At 40.4% G+C, this 15,755-nt stretch overlaps 1 protein-coding gene across 1 annotated transcript in view; it reads left to right on the forward strand.

Annotated features, from left to right (window-relative positions):
• The first annotated feature begins 9,313 nt into the window (after window positions 1-9,313).
• Window positions 9,314-15,755, forward strand: part of LOC150078038 (methylcrotonoyl-CoA carboxylase beta chain, mitochondrial-like) — a 184,729-nt gene continuing 178,287 nt past the window's right edge. The window contains exon 1 of the mRNA XM_090384438.1: window positions 9,314-9,392. The gene's annotated coding sequence lies outside the window, so the exon portion shown is untranslated. The remainder of the gene's footprint in view (window positions 9,393-15,755) is intronic.

The following is a 15,755-nucleotide window of genomic DNA, read 5'->3' on the forward strand; positions in this document are numbered from 1 at the left end:
GATTAGTGAGGGAAATAAAGGGGTTTCTATTTCCAGTCGCTGGAGACTAGACACCTACGAGGTGATTTGATTGAGGTGTATAAAGCTTTGAATGGTTCAGACGCTGCAGATCAGAGTTGCTCTTCCAACGCAAACCACAGATGTTCGATGGCATTGATGTCCAGGGAATTTCGAGGCCAGGGCAATACCTGGAATTTTTCCTCATGTTCCACTAACCAGTCTCGAACAATCCAGCGGCGTGGCATGGAGCATTATCCTGCTGAAAGACAGAACTGCCACAGGGGAAGATCATTACCATGAAAGGGAGTACCTGGTCAGCAATGATGTTTAGGTAGTGTTTAGTGTCAAACGGCACCAGGGTTTCCCTCATCTCTGCGTAGTATGCATTGTGGGTGTGAAACAACACTGTCAATGCCAGAGGTTTAGAAGAGTATGGGTTATATATGTGTAGTGTCGTGTACCATTGTTCCTCTGGTCATTTAGCCGCTGGGCTCCTAATGGGACCCATCGTTGTCCACACGCTGCCCAGTGGAGGCAGGCCAGGTACCCAGTAGTTTAAATATCATTTACTCTGGCAGGGCCTGCCACCTAGTTTCGTAAGATTTCAGTGGCTAGAACCTTCAAAAAAATATATATTTTTTTAAATGATTAAATAAAATAAAAGGTAGGAAAACGCTAGAATTGGTAGCCAAATGTCATACAAGGTTCAATTTTGATATGTATGGTGTATTCTGGTGTACAGGTAGAGTGGGGGGAGACTGAAGACGGGGGGAAAAGAGAAGAATGGGGACGATAGAGAAGATTACCCAGTAGTCAAAGTGTAAAGTGTTCATTGTCTAACGGCCCAGGGGTTCCTCCCCGCCATCTCCGTGTTGTGTACTCCGTTTGTGAAACAACACTGAAGGCCAGAGATTTTAAAAAGTGTAAGGTACATGTTCATGTTGTGTAGTGTTCCTCTGACCTTTTAGCCGTTGGGCCCTAGTGGGACCCCCCGTTGCCCACACTTAGCCTGGCGGAGGCAGGTCAGGCATAGAGGGATCGCATTAGAAGTAAGTACTCTGCCACCTAATTTCCTAAGATTTGAGTGGCAAGGGCCTAAAAAAATAAATAAAAATAATAATAAAAAAAATAGTAATAAAAATAAATATAAAGTAAAAAAAATAATAAATGAAAAAAAAAATAAAATAAATAAAATGCATATTTAGTTAGAGTAGGAGTGAAGACTGAGAAAGGGGGAGGCACAGATAGAAATGGGATGATAGGGAAGACAACTCCAGAAAGGTAAGTTGGGACTGGCCCCACCAGGAGAAAAAAAGGGGGTGGCAGGGAGGGGGGGGAGACAGAAACCCGTCCCCTCCCTCTCCCTACCAGGGGAGGGAGATTAAAGTGAACCAAGTTAGGGTACCCTGTTCGGAATGCTAGTTGGCCAAGAAAAGCAGTTGACATCTAATGGCACGCCAGTGGCGTCAGTCTTTATCTAGGAGATTGTCTTATTGGTCACATCCATGAGAGTCAAGTCCAGAAATATATGAACCTTTTGTCTTTCTTAGATTGTCTTAATTTGTGGGTTGTCTCTGTTCAAAGGTATAGTTATCTTTGTTGGGTGACATCTTTGGAGAATGTATGGTAGTTCACACCAATGATGGTAATGCTGGTCAAGTTTAGCTGCCTTGTTCCAGTACCATCAGGGTCCCTGGATTCATTTAGTAGAGGATTATCACGTTGCTGCGATTAGTTGTCTTCTCCTCGAGAAAAGCTGCTGTGCGTAGTTGGTGTGAGCTTGATACTCATCCTTAGTATCGATAGGTGGTTTTCTTTGCCTTTTGGTATATAAGTCAGCTTTGTGATATTGCGTTGAATTGAATGTAGCTTTGCTTTATTACGTGCTATGATGGCACGAGGGAACCATATGGCTGCACCACAGCACAGCTGGTAAGAAGATGGTTTTGTAAAGTAGCATGAGTCCTCTTCAAACCCCAGTCTGCTCTGCTAATTCTTATGATCAAGGCAGTATAACGACGTATTTTGTTGGAGAGGTAATTAAGATGAGGTAAGAATGTTAATCGGGAGTCGAAGGTAACTCCTAGATATTTTAGTTCTGTTTTGAGTTGCAATGTCTGCCTGGAGATTTTAATTTGGGGTGGTCGTCTTATGTCTAAGGATCCTTTGAGGAGGTTAGTCTTCGTTTTTTTCCCCAGAGAGGTCTAACTTGTTGTTTGCCCAATTTTGGAGGATCGTTAATGCAGGGGAGGCAATTTACTCAAGCTGAGTTCTAGAATCAGCTTTGATAAGGAGGATGAGGTCATCTGCATAGGCATGCACTCCACAGGACCTAGATTCATAAGAAGAAATTCATCTAGTATTAAGTTCCAGAAGTAGGGCCCAAGAACTGAGCCCTGTCGACACCCTCTAAGAACTGGTCGGGAGGTTTTCTGAAAATTTGTTTGAACAGTTACTGAGCGGTTGAAGGGGTAGTTCTGGAGACAGCGGTAGAGATTGAGTGGAATATTGAGTTGATGTAATCTGACAATGCTAGGCCACCTGCTGGAATCAAAGGCACCAGCAAAGTCAATGGAGATAGTCAGTAGATATTTTTCTGTGGTTGAGTTTGCTGTGTTGAGGAGATTGTTCATAGCGTCTTCAGTGGAGCATCCTGGCTTAAAGCCATACTGCTTTGGAGAGTCTAAGTTGGCTGTCTGGTAGTAGGTGGATAATCTGGATTGAAGCAGCCGCTCCATTACCTTTCCCAAGACCGGCAGAAGAGCAATGGGGCGGTAAGATTTGGGTAGAGTAGGATCTTTATTTGGACCTTTTAGGATGAGTCGAAGCACCGCCTGTTTCCAAGAATCAAGGAAAATTCCTTTCGCAAGGCATTTGTTGAACAGTGCTAATAGGTGGTTCGGGAGATGTGTTGCTGCTTTCTTGATGACCTCAGCCTCAATATTATCATGACCAGGGCATTTATTTATTTTTGTTCTGTCAAGTGCTTTGTTCATTTCCTTCAGAGGAGAAAGGAGGTTCTATTTTATTGCTGGAGAAGGCCTGGTTGTCTTGTTCAATTTGCTTTTGTTCATCATTGACAGGACTCATCAGTCTGAAGTAGGGCATTCAGAATATTATTCATGGATTCAGCCCATGTATGTGTTGGATTGCCATCAGGAGTCAGGGTTGCATTTAACATCTCTCCCCTGGGCAGCTTGTTCATAACAATGTGATAAAAGACTCCCCCAAGGATCTGCGTTATCAGTAGTTGTCACAAGGTTCTGCCAAGACACTTTCTTTTTGTGCCGAATGAGGCTTGTGTAGTCGTTATGATATCTCCTGTATACTTCCCGTAGAGCCTGAACCTCAGCAGGAGGCCAGGAGTGCTTCGCTCTCTGGAAGGCTTTTCAGGCAGTGTGAACTTGGCGCCTTAGGTTTTCTAGTTCCCTGCACCACCACCACCACCACCAAGGGACTGTTTTTAGGTGCTTTTGACGTTTTTTCATAGTTCTCTCACATGCTTGTTGGATTGTGGTTGTTAAGAGGGAGAGATTTTCCTGTGAATCAAGATGGTATAGTTGGGATGTATCCATTTGTAGCTTTGATTTTATATTGTCCTTGAAGGCATTCCAATCAGCTGTTTTGGTGGAGTATCTGAGGATATCGTATATAATATGAGAGGAGTACTATCGAGATGTCTAGATAGATTGAAGGAGATGGCCCTGTGGTCTGTTAGGTTCGGGTTCCTAACCAGAATGGCTGTCCAGGGTGTTTCGGACAGTTAAATCGGATGTTGCGTATCCCCGGACTTCATTAGCCACCGCATAGGTTTCTTGTATGAGTATGATATCGCAGTTTTCTTCATCTGCCTTTTTTCGTATCTGGCCTGCCACAGCTTTGGCCAGCTGCACATGATCTGAATGAAATTTATGCACTTGTGGTTATATTGTTTAGGCAGAGTCCCCATATTCAATTCTTTACTGGTAGGTACTCTTGGCTTTAAGGTATACTGGGCATTTACTGTCACGAATGGAATGTGTGTGGGAGTTCCAGGCTTTTGCAGTTTGCACACGTTGGTTCCTGTTCCTTGGGGCAGTTTAAAAGTTGTGCAATGGTCACAGGTCAAGATTTGGGCACACTGTGGCTTGTGTGTCCAAAGTGACAGCAGCGGAAGCACTTGGGTACTGCTACACACTCTGTACCGGTGCGATTCCCAGTTTATGAATATTCTTGTCGCCATATGAGAATCTTCCATGCATCTGGAGTAAGCTCTACAACCCAGTTTATGGAGTTGCCATACCTGCTTCTTGTCTGATATTTAGAGATAATAACACTCGCAAGGTCTTCGTTAGGTAGTTCCTGTTGTAGGTTGGGTCTGTATATTTAATTGCAGATTGTGGCTGGATTAAGGATTTGTATACGTCATAGATGGCTATGGAGGTTTCTTTCTTCCTGGGTGGTGGTGCTGCTGCCGTGAGGCCAAGTGTTGGGATCTTAGTTCTTAGTATCAAGATAAGGTTGGCATCGTGGCTGGATTCAGTTTCAATAATCACCCCAGTGGTGCTAGTTTTCCGTATCGATTTTATTATGGCCGTCCTAAAGTCCTCGGTCAGGGAGTCCATCACTGTCTTTTTTACTTCCTCGCTGGTTTGGTGTCTATCTAGAGTAGTGGGTTTAAGAACTACTAGGTGAGGTTTGGCGATTGATATTGATATTTATTACATAAAGCGGTCCCAGGCAACCATTGAAAACCTCGCTGTCAGTTACACATAATTTAGCAGTACTCTTATATACTCCCTCTCCTGTTTACCCAAGTACAGGGAGGGGAAAACCTGCCATGACCAAAAAAGATTGATATGTATAAATTGAAAAATACTCAGATTACATAAAAAATAAAATATTCATATAATTAAATTTCAAAGTCCAAAATTCCTTGGAAAGATCTGTATCTGGTCACAGTCTGTTGGAAAGCCAGCAGTGCTAGGAGCTGCCGATAAGAGAAATACCAGCGTCCGGAGCTGCAGAGAGCAGAGATTCCAGCACAAGGAGCTGCCGAGAACAGAAATGCCAATATAAGGAGCTGCCGAGAACGGAAATGCGAGCACAAAGAGCTGGAGTTGCAGTGGATATAGCAGACTCAAGCCTCCACGGTTTCACAGAATTCTAGGTGATTTGGCATACGCCATACCGCATTACAAATCCAAGGCTTCCAGATGCAGAAGAGTCTTCTGCCTAAGAAATATTGCAGTTGCAAAAGCTTGGAAAGCCAAGAGGTTTTCCTGTTTATCAACTAGAATTGTCTCACAGCCTTCTGCCGCCATAAGATTGAGATTACTAATCCGAGATACCATTCCATTGTTCTTTTCTGTATTTATTAATGATATTGATGAAGGTATATCAGGCTTAATGTCTAAGTTTGCAGACGATTCCGATATTCACTTCAACGAAACAACAGATCACCCTCTGTTGGGGTACAGGAAAACCACTCTCTCATAAAACTCAAGCAGGGTGCTTACAGTAGAAGATTGACCAGAGTCTATTGTCCGAATGTGGAACACCCTAGATACGTCCACTGGCTATGGACACACAGAAAGTAGTTGACCAGCTCGACTCCTCGGTATGTAGTAGTAGCAGCAGAGGTATGTGATACAAGGTTATGTAGCATCAGCCAAAAAAAAAAAAAAAAAAAAAAAAAAACACCCCATTTCACACATCCATTCTCTCTAAACGTTTGTCCATTTCCTCCTTGAATTTATTTAAGCTATCAATTTCCATAACAACAGATGGAAGTCTGTTCCAGCAATCAACTACCCGCTAGCTAAGGCAAATTTCCGCACATTTATTCTATAACTGTCTTTCTACATTTGAATTTATGCTCCCTCCGGATCGTAATCTGAACAATAGGTAGAATTTAATCCCAACAGAATTAAGCCTGCTCAACCCATTCAAGGCCTTATACGCCTCAATCAGATCACCCCCTCGCAAGTGCCTACTCTGCAGAAGCTGAAATTTGTAGAACTTGAGCCTTTCTTGGTAAGAGAGAGAGAATTCCCCTTCGTTCCCCTCACTAATCTGGTTGCCCTTCTCTGTTCTTGCCCCAACAGCTCTACATCATTCCTAAATTGAGGTCTCCAGACCTGTATGCAGTACGCAAGTTGTGGCCTGACCATTGCCTTATATAAGGGGATAGTGGTATCACCTCCTTATCTCTGCTCGCAAAATTCTTGTATATCATTGACAAGATCCCATGACCTGCTCTGGCAGCCTGTCTGCACAGTTCAGAAAACTTCATAATTGACTGCACATTTACTCCCAGGTCTTTTTCATTTTCTACCACCCTAAGTATCATACCACACAGTTAGTTCGTGTCTTTGGGTTTCCTTTTCTACCCATATGCAGTACTTTGCATATGTCAATGTTAAACTTGAGTTTCCACACCTCAACTCTTTTGCCCAAATTTTGTAGATCCTGTTGTAGTAGCACACTCCCATTACTGTCATTAACAACTCCGTTGTATTACCTGCATACGTAGACATTAAGCCTGATATACCTTCAACAATATCATTGATAAATATACAAAACAACATTATTATTATTATTATTATTATTAATATCCATAGAATGCAAGGAAGCCTGAGGCTTATGCTGCACCAGGAAAAAAAAAAGTTCCCGAATAACCCTGAAAGAGAGAGAGAGAAAAAGTCAAAAGTAGAAGGGAATCTCCAAGAAAGAGAAGAATGATGTTATCCAGCTCAGAAACCTGGGTGTGCATTGGGCCCAATATCCTGGGGAACTCCACTAATAATATTATTCCACAAAGAGGAGTCCATTGGTTACCAGTCTCTGTCGTCTCCCACTCAATCACCATTTTATCCATTGTAGCAACTTGCCCTTACTACCATACTCCTCCAATTTGTTCCATGTGCAATAGTATCAAAAGCTTTCTTGAAATCCAAGTGTATCACATCAAAATTATTTTTTGCCTCCAGCTCCTTTTTGACCACATCATAGTATCCAATCAAATGTGGGACAGAAAGTTGGATAGGTTTTGTGGGTACCACTAAATTGCCGATGGTATTCTTTTAAGCAAAAGAGATTACCATTGTGCTTAGCAACAGCACTGTTGCCTAAATTTCTAGAAGGCGAGAGGGGCGAACAAGGCATACCCAGTTATATCCCTCGTAATCCGTTAACCACGTAATATCATATAGAAAATTTTCATTGTTCTATAAGCACTATTTTAAATGTAATTGCGAAGGGGAATTCAAAAAAATTCGCTAAACAGAAAATTCTTGTATAAAGAAGTTCGTTAAATAAAAGTCAGACTGTACTTATTATTATTTTATTTACGCGCCTTTTTACGATGGTTTCACTAATTATCATAAAAAGGCGCATAGCCGCGAATTTGCCAAGGGCGCCAAAAACCTAGCTACGCCTCTGCTTCCCCTTAACAAACCCATGCTGTTTCCTATAGCAGAAGTTTTGTCTAGATGATCCTGCAATGCTTCTTTAACTAGTACCTCCATTAATTTCCCTGGAACAGAACTTACAGGTCTGTAATTTACCTGTGTCTCCCTTTGATCCTCCTTTGTGGATTGGTTTCACATTTGCACATCTCGAATCCATGGGTACCTCCCCTGAGTCCAAGAGAGCTCTCATATCAATGGCTAAGGGTTTGCTTACTTCCTTTGCTGCCTCCTTTAAAACCCAAGGGACTTACATCTGTTGAGCATGTGCTTGGCACATCCAGGGTCCTGAGGTGGATGTCATCATTTTTCTCTTTCCTGGTGATTCCTTTCTACTTTTGACTCTCTCTCTCTCAGGGTAACTGAGGATTTTTTTTTTTTTTTTTTTTTTGGCTGGTGTATAAGACTCAGGCTTTCTTGCTCCATGTAGCTAATAATAATAATAATAAATTAGATAGATTCCATTCACCCCAGGTGCCTTTCTTAAGTTTATCTTAAAAAAAATTCCCCCCACTTTACTCTCAGTTATTACAAGATTATCTAGCTTACTGCCATAATTTAATACACCTCTGGCATTGCCCTACGTGAATAACTCCTCATGTGTGAATTTAGATGCAAAATATTCATTTAGTTTGTTAGCTATCAGAGAAAGATCATCAACAGTTGAACCAGTGATATCAAGTGGACCAAGCTGATTTATCCCTTTCATTCTAGAGTTTACATAAGTAAAGAACTCTTTGCTGTTTTTCTTTGCATCCTTTGCCAAAGATTTCTCGTATACTGCCTTTGCCTGCCTAATCTCCTTTGTGACTTGGTTACAAACTAGCTTATCTATCATAGGCTTCTGTGCCACCTGTTAATTTATATTTATCCCATGCATTGTCTTCTCTGCCAAATGTCTAATTAGTTCATCTGACAGCGATTTAGGCCTAAATCTTGCACAATATTTCTTGGTTGGAATGAAAAGCCTAGTAGATTCCAAGATTAGTTCTTATGCTTCCCATTTTGAATTTGCTGTTGGTAACGTCATCAGTTCCTCCCACCGTATAGAATTTAAATACTGTCTCAAACCACTGTAGTCACCTTCACGAAAGTAAAACCCTTCCCTTTTTCCCCTGATGGTAGTTACCTCTTAGAATAAATCCCACTTCAGCAACACTGTGATTGCTGCCACCTAGTGGTTCCTTTACCTGCAGATTGCTAAAACTAATTCTTAACTTTTGGATGGATATTATATATTCAGATAAAAGAAGCCGCCTCACAGTCCAGAATGCTGCAAATTTGGTGACGATTAACCTGATTGGCCTTCCATTGGATTCCTGTGACCCCGCTGCGTTTGTTTGAACATGACTAGGAGCACAGAGTAGTAACAAATCATACTTCTCTGTGGCTAGGATTAAGCTACACAGACGATGACAAGTGAGTGAAAGATGGAGGAAATAAACAGTATGATTATAATCAACTTTCAATTTGGAAGTACTGTACAGTACTTGAAGGAAAAATAAAATTTTTAATAAACTAAGTTTGTTTTTTCTTTTTTACATTGAAAAGGGGGAGTGAGGTGATAGAGAACCGGTTCTTAAAATTTTTGATTCCCACCGATTACAACCCTACTTATACAACTGACGGATGTTTGTATGTGAAATTCACGCATACATACATTCTTTATTTTAATTAATTTTTTTTTTGCACGTTGCTTTTTTTTTTTTTTTTTTTTTTTTTGGCTACCGTGATTTTTAGGAACCAACTGGTTTTATCGCCAATTCCGGTATTAAAAAATTTATGATACCGAAGATAAGCAAGTTTAGAAAATAAAAGAAACTTCCTTGAATGCATTCTTTCGTTTGAAATAAAGACGGCATAGTGTAAAACACTGGAAGCTTACAGTTTTAACTGATATGAGGTACAATACGATATTGTTTTGAACTCCTTCAAATCAGGGACGTAAGTTGTAATTAGGTTCAGTAGTATTATTTGTTTCTGTCGTCGAATAATCATTAATTTAGAATAAATAATTGTAATGCCTTTGCAACATCGGCGTGGTTAAGATAATAATAAAATAAAAATAAAATTATTCATTTGAGAAGTATTGTACTTTCCTTTTTTTTTTTTTTTTCTTTTTATCTTTGGGAAGTATTACTTATATTACATTTAATCTCTAGCAAAGAATGCGAAGAAAAGAAGCAAAGGCTTCTGTGCTCATATAACAATAGAAGGAAGAGATTGAATCACATTGGGCCACTTGATGTCAATGGGTTAATCTCTCTCTCACGTCTGAGTGGCGCAAAGTCTCCGATATTCCTACAATGTCTGTTATTTGATTCTTTGATAACTCTGCTCAGATTGCTGACAAATTGATTAGGTATTTTACATTTATATTAACACATAAGGAAGGAGATGCCAGAAGTTATCAAACTACAGTCGAGAGCTAAATGACTTTGTGATAACTGAAAGGAAAGTGGAAGAGGTATAAGATACTTTGAAGATCTGAGCTAACTCTGATTCAAGTCATGGAGCTTCACTTAATAACTCTAAATTAAATGATGCTCTTATTACAAATTGCAAATAAGTATATCATTATATTCTTTTGATGAAAAGCTTCTATTTAAATCCTGCATTTCATAGGTTATGGGTGCTCCATGAAGACCTTATCCATGTCTCTATAATGAAATATGTTAAACATATCAACACACTATAATGAAATATGTTAAATCTCACTTTTTTCTCAGTTATATGTTGCTGAGGTTTTGTCTGTTGCTGCCAACTCTAATCTGAGTGGCATCCATTCAGTAGAGTACAATATTATTATTGAGTTTATTTTAAATCAGGATTTGAGTATACTAGACCTAGAATGCAACATTATAGAAACCTTGAATATACTCCCATACACGGGATAATCCTACCACGGTATTGAATTTTTTTTTAAAAAAATTATACAGCTCAAACTGGGATAACCTTGTATTATGGAGCAAAATGGGAGGGCACAATCCCTCAAGAAAGCAAAAGCAAAATCAAAGTTAATTCCATTATGTAAAAGAATTCATTCCCTTGATAGATTCTTCTCTTATGCTTCCATTAAACTAATAAATTAGTTTCAGATACATACTTTTTATGTGTATCTTAAAAAAAATTATAGAGGTAATATCATTAAGCTTCCCTTAACCCCTCTAATGTTATTTCGTTATCTGTTATTCTGAATTTTTTAGAATTCAGTTATTACATATACCCATAGGTATATGTAATAACTTACCAGGTGACCCTAATGTAATACAGTAGAACGTTGATTATCCTAACTAATTGGGAACAGGGTTGGTTCGGTTAATCAAATAGTTTGGGATAATTAAACACATGAGAATACCCAGTTTATAAAAAACAAAGTGTAATTATGCCTACAATTAAATTATTGTACGCAAGGTTATTGCTACTGTATTTTGAAATATGAAGTATTATAAAAAATAATTGATTTAGGAAACGGTTTGTAAATAATAACCAAAATGTTTTGAAGGAACAATTTATATAATACAGGGTGTCTCAAAAATATTGGTACAAACGTTTAGGGGAGGTAAGTAACATCTAAAGGAATGTGAATCGCATAGGAACCCATAACTGGAAACGTCACCGTAAGTCGGTAGACAGCGCAGTAGTCGTCGCACGAAGAGCATGCATCGATATACGAACTGTGAGCTGGTAGACATGCACCTAGTATATGGATTAGCAGAGGGCAGTGGACGAGCCGCTCAACGAATTTATGGAGAACGCTTCCCAGACAGACATGTACCGGACCACCGTTTGTTTGTGCATGTGCATCAAAGTTTGTGCGATTATGGGTCATTTAGAGGTAACAGAAGTAGTGCTGGCAGACCACGTTCAGCGCGAACTGCCGCCATGGGAGAAAGTGTGTTGAATGCCGTCCAGAATAATCCTACTACCAGCACACGTGCCGTTGCCTCTGCCTTAGGAGTGTCTTGTTGCAGCGTGTCTGTCACAACGATTCCGTATGCCCCTTTCATCTCCAAAGAGTTCAGTTACTGATTCCCCCAAGATCATCCTGCACGTGTGGCTTTTGCGTGGTTTGTGGTTTTTTGTACAACGTGTCTGGCACGACGATTCCACACACCCCTTTCATCTCCAAAGGTTTCAGTTACTGCTCCTCCAAGATCATCCTGCACGTGTGGCTTTTGCGCAGTGGTTTCTCCAAGAAAGTGTTCAAGACTTGAATTTTCCAGCCTATGTTTTGTTCACGGATGAGGCTTATTTCACTCGGGAAGGCTTATTCAATCAGCACAATGCTCATATGTGGGCTCATGACAACTCCCATGTGGCACAACATCGCTTCGCAATAAATGTGTGGGCAGGTATGGTCGGTGACTGCTTAGTCCGCCCATACCTGTTACCATTCCACATGAACTTCGCTAAATATCGGATCTTTCTTGAACACGTTCTACCAGGGTTACTTGACGATGTTTCAGCAAATGTGAGATGCAACATTTGGTTTCAACATGACGGGGCGCCTGCCCATTATGGAAGGTGTGTTGGTGACCATTTGAACAGGCGTTTTGGGCGTTGATGGATTGGCCGTGATGGACCCGTTGCCTGGCCCCCATCCTCACCTGATTTATCGAGCCTTGATTTATTTCTGTGGGAGGGCCCTCAAATCTATCGTGTATGAATCACCTGTGGAGATGGAAATGGATCTCATGGCGAGACTCGTCTACGCTGCTGCTGATACTGTCAAAGAAACTCCAGGTGTGTTCGACCGTGTCTGCCAATCCATGCTGCGTCGGTGTCATGCATGCATCGCATCTCATGGTGGAACCTTCGAGCATCTGTTGTAACATCATGAAATGGATCCATCTCGTACTCCATTGTTAATATTATGTCAAATAAATGTTTGTCACTGATTACTGTCTTGTGTCATTTCTGCTTCTTGTGCCTCTGTTACTACTTTCCCGTGACGTTTCCGGTTATGGGTTCCTATGCGATTCACATTCCTTTAGATGTTACCTGCCTCCCTTAAACGTTTTACCAATATTTTTGAGACACCCTGTATATTACATTTATTTTGAACTTACCTAATTGTTTTACATGATTTCAACTATAAATCACATTTTTTTTACATAAACAGAAATAAACAAAAACAAGTAATTGCACACAAATAAGAGTATAATGAATCTTGGGAAGGTTTATTTTTTAAAATATGTAATCTTCAATTTTTCTTTGAACCGTTCGAAATTGTCTTTTTTTTCGCTGTGAGGTCTCTCATCCTCTTTAACAGCAATATCTATGTAGAACTGCATTCAGTCAGTTGTTCACACTATGCCATTGCAGTTTCTAGCCAGTGAAGGCCTCCGCATGAGTGGGCCCGCTCCCTCTTCTTCACCATCAGAATCACCTTGGTTAAGGTCAGCACGTTCTTCATCCTGGACTAATGAAACAATTTCTTCTTCAGTTAAAATATGGATCATCAGCATTGTTGTTTAACCATTCCTCTGCATCATCTTGCCCACACTCGGAAAACCCTGGAAATCCGTGAAAAAAAAGTTACAATCTCACCTGCGTCTTCATTCAAATCTTGCATGTGTGACCATCTCTTCGGCAGCACCCCAAAGTTTATGTGCCCCGTAGCCAGGTGGGAAGGAGCAGCAGTGCGTAGCGCAAGATTCTGGATTAGACCGGGGTTCGAGCCCGTCACTACCAAATACGGAGGATGCGGAAAGGTCAGGGAATGACCACCGCATATTCCCGGAGTAATATGGCCTTAGTTGCTAATGCTCCTAAAAACCAAATAACAAAGAAACAAACAAACCCAAAGTTTATGCCATGCCATTTTTCAAATTTCTCTCCAACAACATCATGTTCCAGGCATCTGCTAGCATGTAGCAACAATCCTTAATTAGCATTTGTAAAGGCAAATGATACAAGAAAACAAGCTTATACAGTATCAGCCAAAAAAAAAAAAAAAAATTCCCATTTCACTGATCCATTCATTCCAAATGTTTGTCTAGTTCTGCCTTGAATTTATTTAAGCTATCAACTTCCACAACAACAGATGGAAGTTTGTTCTAGCAATCAACTACTCGCTGGCTAAAGGCAAACTTCCGCACATCTATTCTACAACTGGCTTTCCTCAGTTTGAATCTATGTCCCCTCAGGTTTGTAATCTGAGGAAGAATTCTATGAGCATTGAGCCTGCTCAATCCATTCAAGGCCTTATATGCCTCACCCAGATTGCCTCGCATGTGCCTAGTCTTCAGAAGCTGCAATTTGCAGAACTTAAGCATTTCTTCATAAGAGCACCCCTTTATTCCCTTCACCAGTCTTGTTGCCCTTCTCTGTACTCGTTCTAGCAACTCTACATCCTTCCTAAAGTGAGGCTTTCAGATCTGTTTGCAGTACTCAAGGTGTGGCCTGACCATTGCCTTACACAAGGGGATAATCACCTCCTTATCCCTGCTCCAAAATTCCTGTATATCATTGTCAGGATCCGCATGACCTACTCTGGCTGTCTGTCTGCACTGCTCAGAAAACTTCATTTCTGACTGCTCAATTGGCCCCAGGTCTCTTTCATTCTCCACAACCCTCAGTGTAACACCACATACTTGGTACATTTCTCTGGAGCTACTGCTATCCATATGCAGTACTTTGCATTTATTATTATTATTATTATTAGCCATATGGTGCAAGAAAACCTGAGGCTTATGCTGCACCAGCCAAAAAAAATTCCCAAGTACCCTGAGAGAGAGAGAGAGAGAGAGAGAGAGAGAGAGAGAGAGAGAGTCAGAATTAGAAAGGAATCACCAAGAAAGAGAAGAATGATGATATCCAGCTCAGGACCCTGGGTGTGCCAAGCCCATACTCACCAGATGTGAGTCCCTGGGATTTGTCAATGTTAAACTTCAGTTGCCACTTCTCAGCCCATCTACCCACCTTTTCCAGATCTTGTTGCAGCAGCAGCAGCATACTGTCATTACTGTTATTAACAACCCTGCCAACCTTTGTATCATCTGAAAACTTTGACATTCAGCTTGATATACCTTCATCAACATCATTGATAAATATATATTTACACAACAATGGGCCCAACACCGAACTCCACTAATAACATTTGTCCACGAAGAGCAGTATCCACCACTTTCTGTCTTCTCTCACTCAACCATCCTTTTATTCATTGTAGTGACTTGCCCTTAATGCCTACTGCTCCAATTTGTACAGAGTAGTCTTCCATGTGTAACAATATCAAAAGCTTTCCTGAAATCCAAGTATATGATATCAAAATTATTTTTTGCATCCAGTTCCTTTGTGACCACATCATAGTATCCAATGAAATCGGTCAGACAAGACTTCCCCTTGACAAACCCATGCTGTGTCTGTATTATTATTGCTGTCTTGTCTAAATGATCCTGCAATGCTTCTTTAACAAGTGACTCCATTATCTTCCCTGGAACAGAAGTCAAACTAACAGATCTGTAATTACTTTTGTCACCCTTTGATCTCCATTTATGAATTGGAGATATATATGCACATCTCCAGTCCATGGGGACTTCCCCAAGGTCCAAGGATGCTCTCATAATTATGGCTAAAGGTTTGCTTACTTCCCTTGCTGCCTCCTTTAATATAACTGGATAGATCCCATACACCCCAGGTGCTATTCTTATGTTTAACTTCAAAAATTTCTCTTCCACCTTTTCTCTCAGTTATTAAAAAAACATTTAACTCCCTGTTAGAGTTTGATAAACATCTGGCCCTCTTCTCCTTGAATAACTTCATGTGTGAATGTAGATGCAAAATACTCATTTAGTTTGGCAGCTATCTGAGAATGGTCATCTGCAGTCAAACCATTGATTATAGAAGATCATTCTCAGATAATGTTGAGCTATTTTCAAAACTCAGCCATGCTCTCTTCATGTTCCTCTGGTAGCAGCAAGCGACCCAAGCCTGTTTTTTTTTTTTTTTTTCATACATCTTTTTTTAGTTTTTCTATAACATCTTGTCTATAACATCTTCATTGTCAGGTTTTTACCTGACAATGAAGCTCTCATCAATTGAATTCATTTTTTCAAGAAGAAGATAGGATGGTTCATTATCGATAATAAAGAAAATTATACCAGCTTTACCCTCATTTTCTCGATGCCTCTTCACACTTGGAATAAATCTTGGCTAAACCAATTCAAAAAAAAGTTGGAATTCACCCAAGCATTTTTCTGCCCTTTATATCGTACTGGTAGGCACTTTACACCTTTAAAGCATCTTGGATTTCCCAATCACCAGCAATGGTAAAACATGCTGCTTACTTGCATTTTCACACAT

The sequence above is a fragment of the Mastigoproctus giganteus genome, chromosome 11 (genome assembly GCF_048544385.1).
Source record: "Mastigoproctus giganteus isolate SK-2022 chromosome 11, ASM4854438v1, whole genome shotgun sequence".
Taxonomy (NCBI): Eukaryota; Metazoa; Arthropoda; class Arachnida; order Uropygi; family Thelyphonidae; genus Mastigoproctus; species Mastigoproctus giganteus.